The sequence below is a fragment of the Cherax quadricarinatus genome, chromosome 16 (assembly GCF_038502225.1).
Source record: "Cherax quadricarinatus isolate ZL_2023a chromosome 16, ASM3850222v1, whole genome shotgun sequence".
Lineage (NCBI taxonomy): Eukaryota > Metazoa > Arthropoda > Malacostraca > Decapoda > Parastacidae > Cherax > Cherax quadricarinatus.
The window spans coordinates 4,371,359-4,388,858 of record NC_091307.1 but is presented as its reverse complement, the minus strand read 5'-3'; the positions used below and the strand labels follow the sequence as shown (position 1 = coordinate 4,388,858).

The 17,500-nt window shown below is 39.7% G+C and overlaps 1 long non-coding RNA gene across 1 annotated transcript in view; it reads left to right on the top strand.

The window, feature by feature from the left end:
• LOC138852793 (uncharacterized) overlaps positions 1 to 17,500 on the top strand; it is a 169,922-nt gene that overhangs the window by 114,975 nt on the left and 37,447 nt on the right. Inside the window, exon 2 of the long non-coding RNA XR_011392084.1 lies at positions 8,048 to 8,108. This is a non-coding gene — a long non-coding RNA (uncharacterized lncRNA). The remainder of the gene's footprint in view (positions 1 to 8,047; positions 8,109 to 17,500) is intronic.

The following is a 17,500-nucleotide window of genomic DNA, read 5'->3' as shown; positions in this document are numbered from 1 at the left end:
CGACGCGCGTGAAATAGCCTATTGTTTCGTTTGAATTTCGTGAAGCAGCTTCCTGTCTCGTTCGACATGCGTGAAGCGGCTTCCTGTCTCGTTCGAAGAGCGTGAGGCAGCTTCCTGGCACCCCTCGTTCTCGTTCAGTGTCTGGCAGGTTGAGCCCTTCGTTCGCCAGGCCCATCAATCCTGTATCTGCCCTTCCTCTCCCCTCGGCCATGCAACGTGATACAATATAAAGATTTATTACACCATCTAAAGGTTAGATACATAATGGCTTGAGAGCATCCTGGTGGAGACTAGAAGGAAGAGGAGGAAGGGAAGGATGGGTACAAGGAATGAGGGAAGGAAGAAGAGAAAGAATATGTGCAGGACAGAGGTGAAGTGTAGGCGAGGGATGGAGAGGAAAGAGAAAAGGAAATGGAAGTAAATCAGAAGTAAGCTAAATATAAGACAAAGTGGGTAAAAAGAAGAATGGGCAAACAGGGAAGGAAAAAAATACAGACAACGAAACAATAGCAAAAATCTGGGCGAGAATGTGTTTTTTTGGGGGGGGGTTTCGGTTTTAACTGGAGAGAGATAGAGAGAGAGAGAGAGAGAGAGAGAGAGAGAGAGAGAGAGGGAGGGGAAAGTTCTTAAAAAAAATAGGGGAAGAGGAGATAACGGTTGTGCATTTACAGAGGATGGATAACAGGATGAAAGAGTGGGACCTCATATCTCCTCTGCAGCAAGCTGCTGCTGCCGCCTCTTTCTCGTTTAGGTGCTTTGACTACAAGAGGGTCATTAGCACAGATCGTTGGGTGAATCGAAAACTATCTGGCAAGAATGCTTAACCCATATAACAGGTACTAAAAGTAATCTCAGCGAATATACAACGAGAGATACAAAGTTATCTATATGCCAACAAATTTTTACATTTTTATCCAGTTCAGAAACCAAATTGATTGTTTTAAGCTAACTTTGACGCGCTGCTCACGAATCTGAGCTGGTTTATTTATCAGAAAAAGCTTTCTTTAAAAGCTTATGATTAATTTTTGGCAAATCAAGGTTGAAGAACCACATGATATATCTGACCTAACAAACACAAGTATTATAATATGTATAGATAATAAGTGTGGCGTTTGCACAAACAAACCCCTCAAGGGAGATTCCTTGACGCTGGTGAGGGGCTCTTGATCTAGGAAATTAGATCTGTGTTCCGGTTCCCTGAACTGAGCCTGAATACCTTCCATCCCCCCCCACATACGCTGTATAATCCTACGGGTTTAGAGCTCCCCCGGGATTATAATAATTGCGCAAACAAATATTTCTTATACGTATAAAAAATTAATTTACGTCAAGAAAGCTAAAATAAATTACCACACACTTTCAGACATTTAAATCACTGTTTTCAAGCAGTGTCTAGCACTAATTAGCCATGATAATGATCATTGGAATTCCCTCGTAAATATTTTCTTCATGATGGCTATGTCTCCGTGTAATCGTTCACCGTGGGGATCTGTTTCACAGAAACTGTACGTATTGGAGTAAACTTAAGTTCAGAGTTCCATATTAGAAAAACCTGCTTTTCAAGGGGAAATGAAATCAGTGCTGGCCAGTGTATTAAGTCGTGGATCTAGGACAACATTAGATGCACAGCCAAGGTAGCAAGTGCCCACTACGCAGGAAATGAAGAAATCTGTTATACCTGCTACCGATCCCAATAAATAGGTGTTTGCTTAGCGTGTTCAATTTTTGCTTCTCATATGGATGCAAAAAAACATTGCATGTGCGTGCATGCGTACGCATACATAGAGAATAAACTTTGAATGTATGAATCTGTGTAATCACCGATACATAGCTATAGAAGTAGTACTATGGTGTTCCATAGACTACAACCCACTTTTTCTCAGTGAACGACTGTGGCCTCTTGTTTTTCCTGCTATAGGTGTTAAGATGTTATCTTTATTATGTCATGTTCTTTTAGGACCTTATATGTAGCTAAATGTCACCTCTTTAGCTTCATATCAGCAGCTTTAGCATCTTCATTGTTTTCAGCTTTTCACTACAGCGCGTATATTTTAGCTCTGATTCCCATTTTATAGCTCTTTGGACCTTTTCTAACTTATCCACTTTTTTAAGGTGTGGGTACCACAGCCGCTTCATAATGCAATTTTAGTCTATTATTTTTTATTATAATATTAACACATCGGCCGATTCCCACCAAGGTAAGGCGGCCTGAAAGAGAAAAACTTTCATCATTCACTCCATCACTGTCTTGCCAGAGGTGTACTTTACACTACAGTTATAAAACTGAAACAGTAACACTCAATTATTACTTGCCTCTCTCTCTCTCTCTCTCTCTCTCTCTCTCTCTCTCTCTCTCTCTCTCTCTCTCTCTCTCTCTCTCTCTCTCTCTCTCTCTCTCTCTTTTACACAGGGTTTGACAAGGTTAAGGATCCCTAGCTTTATTGACAGCTATTTACAGGTTAAGGATTCCTAACTTTATTGGCAAGCTAAGAGCTGTTACCTACATCAGCTCATTTGAAAGCATTTTTATTGTTATGAGACATAAAAGTAGGGAACAGGATGAAGTTGGAGCCATCTGTGGGCCAGCATTTTCATTTGATCAACTGACGTTATCTCGTTGACATCATTATGCTGTACGAATGTGTTCCATACTCGAGTCATCCTGGGTATGTATGATCTCAGATGGAGTGATGTTCTGGAGAAGGGTACAGCCAGAGTGAAGTTGCTGCTTTCTGCCCGTCTTGTGGCATAAAAGCTTGTTTCACGCTGTCCTCGAAGTGGATCCAAGTGTGGTATTTTGACAATATTGGCCTTGTATATAACAGTAAGGCCACCCACATCCCTCCTATGTTGAAGGCTCTGCTGAAATGACAGATCTATCCAGGATGGGTCCAGGCGAGAGATGAGACGTCTTGCTCTGTTCTCTACTCTGTCAAGCAGTCTCTCTCTCTCTCTCTCTCTCTCTCTCTCTCTCTCTCTCTTTTACACAGGGTTTGACAAGGTTAAGGATCCCTAGCTTTATTGACAAGCTATTTACAGGTTAAGAATTCCTAACTTTATTGGCAAGCTAAGAGCTGTTACCTACATCAGCTCATTTGAAAGCATTTTTATTGCTTGCTCTCTCTCTCTCTCTCTCTCTCTCTCTCTCTCTCTCTCTCTCTCTCTCTCTCTCTCTCTCAATACAGTTACACTATATTCTTTATGTGGACTGATTTCGTTTTCTCTAATTTCCATTTCATGGCGTTCATCAACATATTCCCTCACTCCATTTGATCAGTTTATCAGATCAACCCGTAGCGATTTGCGAAAAAAAATCAAAATCTTTATTTTTAAAATAGTATGCATAACGTATAGTAAATTGAAAAGCCAATTTTATTCACATCATTTTAGCCAAACTTTGACTAGAGTAAGAACCAAATATGTCTAGGCCCTGTCTACTTAAGTGCACGCAGCATAATTAGAGCAGAATACAGCATCGGTTTATAACGCAGTTAAATGTCAACATTCAAGATTACAAATGACTCAGAAGAGGCATTTATCAGTTATAGCATAGAAACTCGCTTCCCAATTTTCTTGAATAAAAATGACAAAATGGCCCCTATACAGCCTCAAACCAATTCAAACCTTCCATTAAAATACACTAACTTTAAAAGTTTAAATCTAGTCAGAGGAGACATTCTCTAGTTATTGCACAAAGACAAAAATCCCAAAATATTACGACACTTTTAGTTCGAAGCCGCTCAGAGGTTGCATTTCTAAGTAATTAGCAATGAAAGTTTGTAGCCGATTAGCTTTGTTTGATTATAATAATATTCACAATAGTTAATGGCCCAAGTCGGACAAATAGGCACCTGCTCATTCCAATAATTCCTTGAATTTTAAACTAGTTATGTAACAAGCGTTGATGATTTGAGGTCAGTCGGAGGTATTGTTTTCAAGTTCTAAACGAAAACATTGGAGGAAGGAAAAGTGACAGAAAAATTATATAATTTCATTAACTATGCCTATATCATTCCTATGAGCGACTCCCCCTCCAAAAAAAAAAAAAAAAAAAAAAAAAAAAAAAAAAAAAAAAAAAAATAAAAAGACCTGAGGGATCGAAGTAAAATTTTGCAAATTGACACATACTCAGTTTAATAAGAATTTAAAGTTTCTAAGTTAAGTACATCATTGTTAAGGTATCAGATTGATCACAAATAGCATTCACAAATTATCTCCTGAAACTCACTGCTCAAAATTAATCCAAAACTTTTCTCTACTTAACCATTTCAGGAACTGAATCCGATAAAATGTTTTCTCAAGTTAATGCTCTGAAACCAGCCCACATCAACATGAACCTTTCTTTATTTTTGGAAAACCCACCAACATTGAAAGATTGAAACCGATAAGAAGTCTTTCTCTAGTTAATGCTTCGAATCCAACAATTCCAAATTTATATCCAATGTTAGGAAATTAGTCATTTTTTCATCTGCACAATGCAGCTGTTCAGACGAGGAACACCAAAAAAATTATTCCCACTAATTCAAAAGCTATATTTGCGAATTAGAACTGCCACTCTCCAGTAACGATCCCCTCAAGGGAGGTTCCTTGACGCTGGTGAGGGGCTCTTGATCTAGGGAATTGGATCTGTGCTCCAGTTTTCTGAATTGAGCCTGAATGCCTCCCATCCCCCCCCACATGTGCTGTATAATCCTACGGGGTTAGCGCTCCCCCATGATTATAATAATCAGTAACGATCTCAACTTTGCAAAAATAACCCTTCTGTGTGACTAGTTTATGGTCCAAGTCGGACTGAAACGTCATCTTAAGTTTGTGGGCGGTATTGTGTCACGGTATTGTCTTTTTATTACTTAATTTCAACTATTAATTTGGATACACTAGTGTTGAAAGTCTGCAGCAGATAAGGAAGGCTTTCTCAAGTTATTACAAGAAAACCAGTATAGTAAATCGTCTACATAAAACAGACCAGAGGGAACCTTTCCCAAGTTATTGTACACAAGCGTTGGAAATTTGGAGCTGATCAAATAATGCGATCTAAAGTTCTAAATGAAAACTTTGGAGGAAGGTAAAATTGTAACAAAAATAAGGCATTCATTTAAAGGAACCCCTTCGGTTATATCAACCTTGGCAGAAAAATGTAAAATTTCAATAACTGTGGTGACGTAAAAAAGATACGAGAGAACGTTAGCCAGTATCCTCATCTTGTTAAACAAAAAAAAAAAATAAAAAAAAAAAACGATTTTGCCAAAACTTGAAAAAATCATGAAAAAAAAAAACTAAATATGTCGTCTGGAGAGGAAAACCTGGTTTTCAGATAGTTTAGATTCGGATCAGGAAATTAATGTATAACCTGTATGTTGAACTACTGGGATATAATTATGTAAAACAAATACAAACGAACCGTATGTGTATATGATTATTTTTTCAATATCACCAAAAGTGGCTAATCTTACTAAATCATAGTGCAGCGCTGTATAGTCCTTGTGGCTTAGCGCTTCTTTTCGATTATAATAATAATAATTACTAAATCATACAAGTTACCTTTACACTCTCTTCTGGAAAAACATTTTTCCTCTTTCCTACAAGTTCTGCATTGTCGTTTAGGTACGTTTAGGGTTACCTTCGAGGGACTTCGAGGATCAAACTCAGACAAATCCCTTGTTCCCCTGCGAGGCTATTCGGCTTAATTTTTTTACCTTGCTGTTTTCAACCAGTTCTGGCATATTCTTTCGCACTGGTCTTCTCTCTATTTAACGTAAGACGGGCAGAGCTCGGGGATCATGCGGGCTTATCGTTTTTTGTAAATATAATAATGCGGAATATGGTATTTTTTCTTTGTCAAGTCCCGTGTTGTTTGTAGGCAACGACGTGTTCTCTCAGTGGAGTACAATATTTGTGGCTTAATTTAACGTTGTGCTGACAACATTCACATCTCCCCCAGGCATTATACTTGTGTTGCTTCAGAGGAAATAATGATTATTTTTGTAGCGGATATTGTTGGGAGGATAACCAAGCTGTATTATCGTTACCTATTTACACTTCGAAAATAATGAAGTGCTCTGTATTTTGCAACAAAATTTTGAAATGAGCAGCCGGTGAGAAAATAACTCGAAGAAAGCAGATTATTCATGCAAACAGTACTAGCAACTTGTAAATAAAATCAGTATAAAGTATGCGGTAGGGAAGCCATTAAAAATTTTTGAGAGATGTATTTATGTTTTTTTTTCAGTATATTGAGAGTATAAAGATCGCTTCCCATGAAGCAACACATTGCTTTTCACTACTATGGATATTTACAAATCTCTCGGGAAAAATTGTCACATCAAAAATTGCAGTCTCATTTTTATTTCAAGAAAGCGAGCGTGTACTCAGTGAAAAATTAGATATCCGTCTGTCATTACATGATACAAGAGTTTGGAAAGATACACAATAGTAGCTTGCAATAAAGGCAAATATTTAGATGCGTGTCAGCAACACACAGTGCAAGCACGTTAATAGGAAGCAATATTGCAGCCAGTCTAAGTTTTTTGGCTCATATTTGGCTCCATCCGCCTCATCTTGCATAAATTAAGTACTCTAATTTTTGTCTTCTGAACAAATAAATTTACATCTGTCTCTTCTCAATTTAAATTCAGAATGAATAAGCTCGTATTTCGTTCACCTCGGTTGTCTCAGATGAGTTGAGGAGGGAGTTTAAGAAACCACTAGCTAACGAAAACTATGAGTTGCCAGTAGAGAGGCAGTTGTGAGTTGAGCGAGGCTAAGGGGAGCAGCACTCTAGTCCTACACGTTGCCCACTAATTCCGGTATGTTGAAGACGTTAGAGGTAGTCGCTGGTGAACTTGCTTGGCCAATACTAATTCAATACACCGATGTCCACCAAGTTTGGTAAGGAGATTAGCGGAGGCAGCTCTGGCTCTGATCTGTGCACAACTTAATACTGAATATAATCTACGTAATTTTATTTTTAGTTAATATTCAGCACTTCTCCGTGGATGTTACAACAGTTGTAATAATGTTGGTAGAATTACAGAAAATATTTTAGGTAAAAGGGCACATTAAGTTCTTCAGGACCTTTGTCAAGGGGTAACGGCTTGACAAAGCTCCTGGAAATCGAAACGTTGCCACCATAAAATGTCGCATTCGTTGCACTTGTGTTATAAGTTACTATTACTGTGAGTAAATAATACTCTTTTATCGCCTGAATTTTTGGGGCCTTTCAGCCCTTGTGGCTTAGCGCTTCTTTTTGATTATAATAATAATAATTTGGGGCCTTTTTATCAATAATAAATTCATGGGAAACCCTAAACCAATAAAGATCATACAACACATGAGAAATGAAAAAGGTGGGAGTGATCAGATTTTTTGAGAGGAAGGGGAAGATAGCTACAAATATTTGATTACGAACCCTCAGCTTGCTTAAAGCCCCCCCCCCCACTAAAGACACATGTTTACTTAAGAATTATGACACTGATGTTTCGTAATGCAGGGAAAATTTAGAGGAAAAGAACACTTTGAAGCTCTGATTACGTTAAAACTTGGTGAGTTTTCCAAATTATTAACTGTACACTCGGCTCTTATATGCACACAGTTTCTCGGACAGAAAATGATCTAAAAGGAAAATAATGTTATTCGCATTAAAAAATTGAGAGGAAGCAGGTAATGGAATAAATCTGATAACCCAGACGTAGATCCTATGTGTTATCGGAAATCGTTGCATCGGCTGATAATGAGATGGGACACCGGAGCCTCGCGGTGTTCGGAATGAGTTCGGACCAAAGGGTGAAGCCGTGGATCGATGATGGGTTCCTGGGTGTTAAATGTATTAATGTCATCGATTGTGAGTATTGGTGAACTCCTATTGTTGATCACATCGACCCTGGCTGTTGACAATGTTATCTGACACCTCCACGAAATGTGAGCATTCTCTCGCTTGTTATTTTTACCCCTTTTCGTTGTATCTTCGTCGATTTTACTTTTTATCTTTTCTTGAATTTCGTTTATTTTCTTATCAAAACAATGATAGTCTTTCTTCATTCTGTTCTAGCTCCTTAGCGTGGCGTTCCAGAAAGGGAACACTCTGCATCTTAGATTCTCGACAAACCTCAGTGAGTATTTAATTCCAAATCTGTCAATTTTATTTTAGCGATTTTTTTAAATACACTCAAATTATACTTCATATAACTCAAGCAGAAATCATCACTCAAACAGAATATATCACTACAGGATTCAAAGCTTTACCAAATGTGTGTGACACACATTCTCACTCTCTCTCACTCTCACTCTCTCTTTCTCTCTCTCTCTCTCTCTTTCTCTCTCTCTCTCTCTCTCTCTCTCTCTCTCTCTCTCTCTTTCTCTCTTTTTCTCTCTCTTTCTCTCTCTCTCTCTCTCTCTCTCTCTCTCTTTCTCTCTCTTTCTCTCTCTTTCTCTCTCTCTCTCTCTCTCTCTCTCTCTCTCTCTCTCTCTCTCTCTCTCTCTCTCTCTCACGCATATACAACAGGCCTAGTGTCTAATCTACAAGTGCCTAGAACAAAATGGTAACTCACTCTCTCTCACACACACACACACACACACACACACTGCAAGAAGGCTTTCGACACAGTTCCTCACAAGAGGTTACTGCAAAAGCTAGAGGACCAGGCACACATAACAGGAAAGGCACTGCAATGGATCAGAGAATATCTGACAGGGAGGAAACAACGAGTCATGGTACGCGACGAGGTGTCAGAGTGGGCGCCTGTGACAAGCGGGGTTCCACAGGGGTCAGTCCTAGGACCTGTGCTGTTCTTGGTATACGTGAACGACATAACGGAAGGGATAGACTCAGAAGTGTCCTTGTTTGCAGACGATGTGAAGTTAATGAGAAGAGTCGAATCGGACGAGGATCAGGCAGGACTACAAAGAGATCTGGACAGGCTACAAGCCTGGTCCAGCAACTGGCTCCTTGAATTTAACCCTGCCAAATGCAAAGTCATGAAGATTGGGGAAGGGCAAAGAAGACCGCAGACACAATATAGTTTAGATGGCCAAAGACTGCAAACCTCACTCAAGGAAAAAGATCTGGGGGTGAGTATAACACCGAGCATATCTCCTGAGGCGCACATCAATCAGATAACTGCTGCAGCATACAGGCGCCTGGCAAACCTACGGATAGCGTTCCGATACCTCAGTAAGGATTCGTTTAAGACTCTGTACACCATCTACGTCAGGCCCATACTGGAGTATGCAGCACCAGTTTGGAATCCACACCTAGTCAAGCACGTCAAGAAATTAGAGAAAGTGCAAAGGTTTGCAACAAGACTAGTCCCAGAGCTACGGGGATTGTCCTATGAAGAAAGGTTGAGGGAAATCGGCCTGACGACACTGGAGGCCAGGAGGGTCAGGGGAGACATGATAACGACATATAAAATACTGCGCGGAATAGACGAGGTGGACACAGACGGGATGTTCCAGAGATGGGACACAGACACAAGAGGTCACAATTGGAAGTTGAAGACTCAGATGAATCAAAGGGATGTTAGGAAGTATTTCTTCAGTCATAGAGTAGTCAGGCCATGGAATAGCCTAGAAAGTGATGTGGTGGAGGCAGGAACCATACATAGTTTTAAGGCGAGGTATGATAGAGCTCATGGGGCAGGGAGAGAGAGGACCTAGTAGCAATCAGCGAAGAGGCGGGGCCAGGAGCTGTGACTCGACCCCTGCAACCACAAATAGGTGAGTACAAATAGGTGAGTACACACACACACACACACACACACACACACACACACACACACACACACACACACACACAAATCTACATCAGCATTAGAGGTTCCACACGAGAAACAAATCTTCACAAAAAGCAAGACCAAAGCTGTCAAGAATACCTGGAATATCCGAGTTATTGACATTTCGGATACTTCTTCATCCATCTTCGGGCTCTAAAAATATTTTGCAATATTAAGATACTACTGTAAAATGATATCTCTTAATCGTAATGTTTGAAATTCTAATTACAACATGATTTAACTTGCTAAAGTAAAACATACCATGTATAACATGCAAAACACCCAATGGGAGAGTTGAATGATAGCTCTAGGCCTTTCGTGTTGGTAATCAACACATCGTCCTCTTTTCTGTAACAGTGCAAACTCCTAATGTGCTAATTACAAAATGAAAAGCCTAGAGTTATCATTTAATTCCCACCGTGGTTGTTTTGCATCTTATATCGCTTGTTGGAGACTTTTACAAATATATATATATATATATATATATATATATATATATATATATATATATATATATATGCAATAAGATCATAGTAAACAGGTGATTTCAGAATATGCAAAACAACCACTCTGAAAGAATAGAGAAATTCCAAGCACTTTCGTGACTACTCACATTATCAAGGAACTATCCTTGATAATGTGAGCAGTCACGAAAGCGCTTGGAATTTCTCTATTCTTTCAGAGTGGTTGTTTTGCATATATATATATATATATATATATATATATATATAGATATATATATATATATATATATATATATATATATATATATATATTATATATATATATAAATATATATAATATATATAATGTATATATATATATATATATGTATATAAACACGATGATACCTTTCTTGTGCGAATCATGCAATTGCTTATGTGTGAACCATCAGACTGTATTCTTTACATGTTAAGCACCACGCTATGAGCATTTATAAAATATCAATCTTCTTTTCCCATATGTAAACAGAAATTCTATGTTCTTCACATACGGGCCATAACGTTGAACATTAATAACAAGCGGTGTGTGCGAAACATGGTAATTTGATAAAACAAAAATGCCATTAATAACATTGGCACTACGCGTGACCCCCATCCCCATAACGTAGCCGAAGCAACAAATCCCATTTAATGTCAAAATAAACAACATTCCTGTCTTTATTTCGCGAATTCTGTGACCTAAAAAGCATTCGCTGGTTAGTTATTGGGAAAAAAAATTCTCCTGCATGATTAAATTTGTATGATTGGCAGGACAAAGTTTATAATCCCTCAGCTCGGCGCTAATCGGCTGCCATTATAATTCAATGTACATTGTTGTGAATGAGTCAATGGCGCTGGTATAAAGGCAGTTTTCAGTACATAATTTTAACATGACCATTATTACACGTCAACGTTTTTCGAATGTAAGTTTTATGTAAACCTTGCTTAATAAAACAAACATATTGCTTTCAATTTCAGTTGTAGTTTAATCTACTTTGTGTGTCACGTTACCTTCGTTATTTGTTACTCTCGAGTGATATATATTATATATATATATATATATATATATATATATATATATATATATATATATATATATATATATATATATAAACATTTTACCTCACTCCATTGAGTACTACTTGATGACTTCATTCTTATGTCATAAACAATATGATACTAGTTTTTTGAAAAACTTCATCAGTATTTTTATACCAAGGTCATTGCTGCATCACTGAGTTTCCCTGTCACCAGCACAATACAGGTTGGAGCTAAACTTTTTGTAGGATTATGGCAAGGAGTTAAGACTTGCCCCAGCCCCTCTTACTCTCTCTCTCTCTCTCTCTCTCTCTCTCTCTCTCTCTCTCTCTCTCTCTCTCTCTCTCTCTCTCTCTCACACACACACACACACACACACACCACACACACACACACACACACACACACACACACACACACACACACACACACACACAGTCAAGGGCCAGGTAATCAGGCTGACGAAGGAGGGGAGATCACAAGAAACGACCGCTAAGTATGTGATGAGCTTAACATGAGATTCAAAGAAGTGTTCACAGAGGAGAAAGAAAGGACTCTAGAAAGACGGAGAGGCGGAGTACACCATCAAGTGTTGGACACAATACATACAACCGAGGAAGAAGTGAAGAGGCTCCTGAGCGAGCTAGATACCTCAAAGTTGCTGGGGCTGGATAACATCTCTCCATGGGTCCTGGGAGAGGGAGCAGGGGCGCAATGTGTGCCACAAACAACAATCTTCAACATATCTATCGAAACAGGGCGACTTCCAGAGGTATGGAAGACAGCAAATCTAGTCCCAGTTTTTAAAAAAGGAGACAGACACGAAACATTAAACTACAGACCAGTGTCACTGACATGTATAGTATGCAAGGTCATGAAGAAGATTATCAGGAAAAGAGTGATGGCGCACTTAGAAAGGAATGAGCTTAACGACAGGCAGCATGGTTTCAGAGACGAGAAATCCTGTGGAGCTCTATGGCATGGTGACAGTAGTAAGACAAGAGAGAGACAGGTGGGTAGATTTCATTTTCTTGGATTGTAAGAAGGCATTTGACACAGTTCCACACAAGAGATTAGTGCGAAAGCTGGAGGACCAGGCAGGAATAACAGGGAAGGCACTACAATGGATCAGGGAACACCTGTCAGGAAAACAGAGAGTCATGGTACGTGGCGAGGTGTCAGAGTGGGCACCTGTAACGACCAGGGTTCCATAGGGGTCAGTCCTAGGACCGGTGCTGTTTCTGGTATTTGTGAACGACATGATGGAAGGAATAGACTCCAAAGTATCCCTGTTCGCAGATGTGAAATTGGCGAGAAGAATTCAATCGGACGAGGACCAGGCATAACTACAAAGGGATCTGGACAGGCTGCAGGCCTGGTCCAGCATCTAGCTCCTGGAGTTCAACCCCAAGTGCAAAGTCATGAAGCTCGTGGACGGAGTACATTCTAGGGGGATGGGAGGGCCAGTGACTACAAACCTCACTCAAGGAAAAGGATCTTGATGTTGTTTAACACCAGGCACATCTGAGGCGCACATCAACCAAGTAACTGCTGCAGCATATGGGCGCCTAGCAAACCTAAGAACAGCATTCCGACATCTTAATAAGAAACCGTTCAGGACCCTGTACACTGTGTACGTTAGGCCCATATTGGAGTATGCAGCACCAGTTTGGAACCCACACCTAGACAAGCACGTAAGAAAACAAGAGAAAGTGCAAAGGTTTGCAACAAGACTGGTCCCGGAGCTAAGTGGTATAGACCTGACGACACTGGAAAACATGAGAGATAAGGGGGATTTGATAACGCCATATAAAATACTGAGTGGAATCGACAAGGTGGACAGAGACAGGATGTTCCAGAGATGGGACACAGCAATAAGGGGTCACAGTTGGAAGCTGAAGACGCAGATGAATCACAGGGATGTTAGGAAGCATTTCTTCATTCACAGAGTTGCCAGGAAGTGGAATAGTCTAGGAAGTGATGTAGTGGAGGCAGGATCCATACATAGCTTTAAGAATAGATATGATAAAGCTTATGGAGCAGGAAGAGTGACTTAGTAGCGACCAGTGAAGAGGAGGGGCCAGGAACTGTGACTCGACCCCTGCAACCACAACTAGGTGAGTACATCTAGGTGAGTGTACACACTCTCTGGGTCTCTCTCTCTCTCTCTCTCTCTCTCTCTCTCTCTCTCTCTCTCTCTCTCTCCCTTTGTCCCTCCTTTCCCTTTCTCATTCCCCCTCTCTCTCTCTTCTTGTATAGCAGAAATAACCAGTACTCTATGAAGATTCCTCTAGTGCTCTAGTTTCTATAAATTGTACCTTCCTTTTCCTGGATCCAACCTAATTATTTCCCATTCCCAAGGTGGTATAAGACCCTTGTTAGGACTTCCTATCAATATATAACAATACTAATAATAATAATTAATAATAATAAAACCTTAACACAATTAGTTTAAATTTAAGCAGTGCCGAGTTCTGTGCCAAAAGTATTACTTCAGTTTAAAACAGTAAATTTGCATTACACCCTTCACAAACCTGTTTGCTTAAACGTACAACTATTAACATGTGCAGGAATAAAGAAATATTTATTAATTTATCAAACAAGTGAAAAAATGTTTTATGTAATGTATCAATTAGTAATTCGTCTATTATCAATTATAATTATAGAATACTTGCTATTATGTGTATGTTTCGGCCAAAACCCCAGCGGTTGCAAGATTTCTAGCTGCGTAAATTACTGTAGCCAGTCCACGTCTCACGAGATGCTTAAATACTGTTGCAGTGTTGTGGCTCTGCCCCCAACCCATTACTCCACTAAATTTGAATATAAAATGGAAATTTAATCTTATCTCCTGGAAATGCATCCAATTAACACTAAAGCTATCTTAAGGGGCAAATTACACGCAAAGTTTCGAGCTAAATTCCCCACCTAACTTTTTAGATGTGATCATTATGCGCCACCTTTTCCTGTTCCGTGCGTTCCTGCGGTCATGTGGGCGCTTTATTTAGGCTACGCAGTTTTGCTCGACTTTCCTGGCCTAGTTTAAAAATTATTATTGTAAATAAGTTTGTGTTTCACCACGTACCGTACTCTTTGTCCGGATGTCTGTGTGAACGGTAATAGTGCTCCACACATGACGCACCCTGCTCTTACAATGGAAAAAAGTCACTTTGACTTTTTGGGGTTATCCTAGGTAATCTACACATATACTGCTATGTATGATAATTTATATAACTGTATTTATGTGTATCTGTACCTGAATAAACTTGCTAGGATTCATTCTTCATACATCCCCCCCCTCTTTACACTATACACACACCCTCCATACACTCTCCCCATACCTTACGCTCTCCAAACACTTCACACCCTCGCCACACCTCCCACACCCCCACACCACACACCCTTGCCACACACCAATCCACTTAACAAAAAATACCTTTCATACATCACACAACCTCTATATCACTATGTCATGGCCCAGGGGTCTGAGTGAGGGCGGTCAGGACTCCAGTTTCAAGTAGACGTATCAGAGCAAACGGGTTCCTTGCAGGGGTTGTTAGGCTAGACAAGAGTTGTGAAAGCCTCTCTGAGCAGCTCGACGCCAAATACGTGCTGGCACGATTCTTCGGCGTCATGGAGGAGTTCCAGAGGCTGAGAATATATTTCTGCAGGTGATACTTTTTTTCACTCTGTTGAATCTAAGATTAAGGAGCTATCCTACCACATTTCATTTAAAATCCTAATTTGATCTATCGTATACTATCACTTCCCATGATAAGACACACAACAGTTGGCTAGCAACCAGATATCTATTTACCGTTAGGTAAACAGGAGCAACAGGTGTAAAGAGTCTTTCCCATAATCTAAATTCTTATGATACCGACGTGGGTTCTTCATTCATGAACCGAACACTCAACCACTGAGCTATAATCTACCGTTATTCGCAGTTTCCTGTAACTAGAGATCAGAATAACTTTTGTGCAATTCTCTCTCTCTCGCTTCAACTAAAACTAACATTAAACAGGTAGGAAAGGAGAGCCCTGTAACTGTGCACGCAATGACCTGAGAACACATTTTGATGCATATCTAGAATAAGTGCCAGGAAGAAAATGCAGTAGAAAATGTGCCACATAAGTTCTGACGTTATTCCTGTTTCGGCAGCAGTAATTCATCACAGGAATGCTTTTCCTCTGTAGAAATATCGGTGTTCCTGATAAGTGGTTGCAGCAAGCACTTCAAGTATGCTCATAAACATCATGATGAGAAACACTCGTAGCATACCCTTTAAATTTATTCGATGCAACAAGCTCCATCTTCTGCGTTTGTCTGCGGATGTATTTGTGCACGCTGTGATACTTAATGTTTCGAGAGTTTATTACTCAGTTTATCGTATTATGAAGAGTAAATTATAACTGTACTAGCGATCACAAACAGGCTGTCAGGTAAGAAATAGTGACGAGAAGAGAGAAGAGAGAACGCCTTCATTACTCCTTCAGCTGAATGACCAACAAAGGTCCAGCACTTCATGAAATACATTGCAACAATATTAATATACTGCAGAGAATGCAGCTTCTACTATTTCATTCTGTATTTATTCTTTTATACACCACTACTGAGGGCGTGATGTGTACTTTTCATTCTCCTCTTTGGAACTTTTATTAAAGCATTTCTGCAAATATACAGATAAAAAGAAAAAGAATTTTAGACTAGGTAAATAATTTCGTCTTTGGAGATATTATTTCCGTACTCAACTTTGCCTCTGGGAACGAGCTCAACACACCCAATGCTTAATTAGCTTCCAGACCGACTTAATAAAAGCGACCTGAGGACGTTTGTTTCCCTGGGTCATAGTCGAGCCACTCGGGTGGGGGAGGACTGTGCTATTGGTTCTCCAGCGTATTTTATTTATAAATGATTTATACAAACATTATCCTTCGCAACAGAGACGAAATACTTCCGGTTATATGTGAAACATCTTGGATAATTGTAGAGAGCTTGATAAAAGGCATTTTTTTTTTCGTATGGTTATTTTAGCAGAGTAATACAAGGGGATATTTACATAAAGTTCTCCTCTGACCATTTCTTTCACACTAGATAAAATGTATTATACATAATGTAGGATAAACATATTACTTAATTTATTTCCTACAAGGGAGGGGGGAAGCCTTGATGTTAATAAAAGGCTCTTGATCAGAGGATTTGAATCTATTTTCCCCTTTCTCAAATCAACCCTGACTACCTCTCTTTCTCATGCGATGTGCGACCCCTACGCACTTACTGCTTCTCCTTGAACACAATGTAATAATGATTGATTAGTTAGACATGCTGCAGCTGTAAATTTCTAAGAATGCAGTTACATTTTAACCGTACTGTTGAAGTGTCTTTAAAAGTTTCGGACGCCCAAACAAGCCAGACAGTCCCTTCGTTAACTCAAGAGAATTACTCTGCTTTTTTTCCCTTTTATATGTTGAATGATCTCTGCGAGTTTAGTACTAAACATGATCATGATAATCTTTCTTTTGCAAAGATTTTATACATCTAACAGCAACACATAAGGAAAACACCTCAGTGTTTTCCACTTCTGTAAAATAACATTCCTCAGAAGCGTCAGTAACAAAGGGACGCTTGAGCCGGCAGACAGAGGAAAGAGAATTTATGGAGCGATTACCAGTGGGCTTGTGACCAAATGCATACATGGATGCACCTATGAGTTTTATAAGAGATTAAGTGCACACAACATATTTTCCAGCTCTGAGAGTGTCGCTTTAAATCTCTTGCAACGACAAAGATTAAAGTTTCTTTCGCACGTTGCCACTTATATGCATGTATAAAGGACTAGCCTGCATAGATATAAACAAACATGCGGGCACAAACGAGGACAGACGGGTAGAGAAATAGACGCGCGCGCGCACACACACACACACACACACACACACACACACACACACACACACACACACACACACACACACACACACAGAAATAAGACACGAGAGAGATGGGTGGGTAGATTGCATTTTCTTGGACCGCAAGAAGGCCTTCCACACAGTTCCCTACAAGAGATTAGTGCAAAAGCTAGGGAATCAGGCACGTATAACAGGAAAGGCACTGCAATGGATCAGAGAATACCTGACAGGGAGGCAACAACGAGTCATGGTACGTGACGAGGTATGAGAGTGGGCGCCTGTGACAAGCGGGGTTCCACAGGGG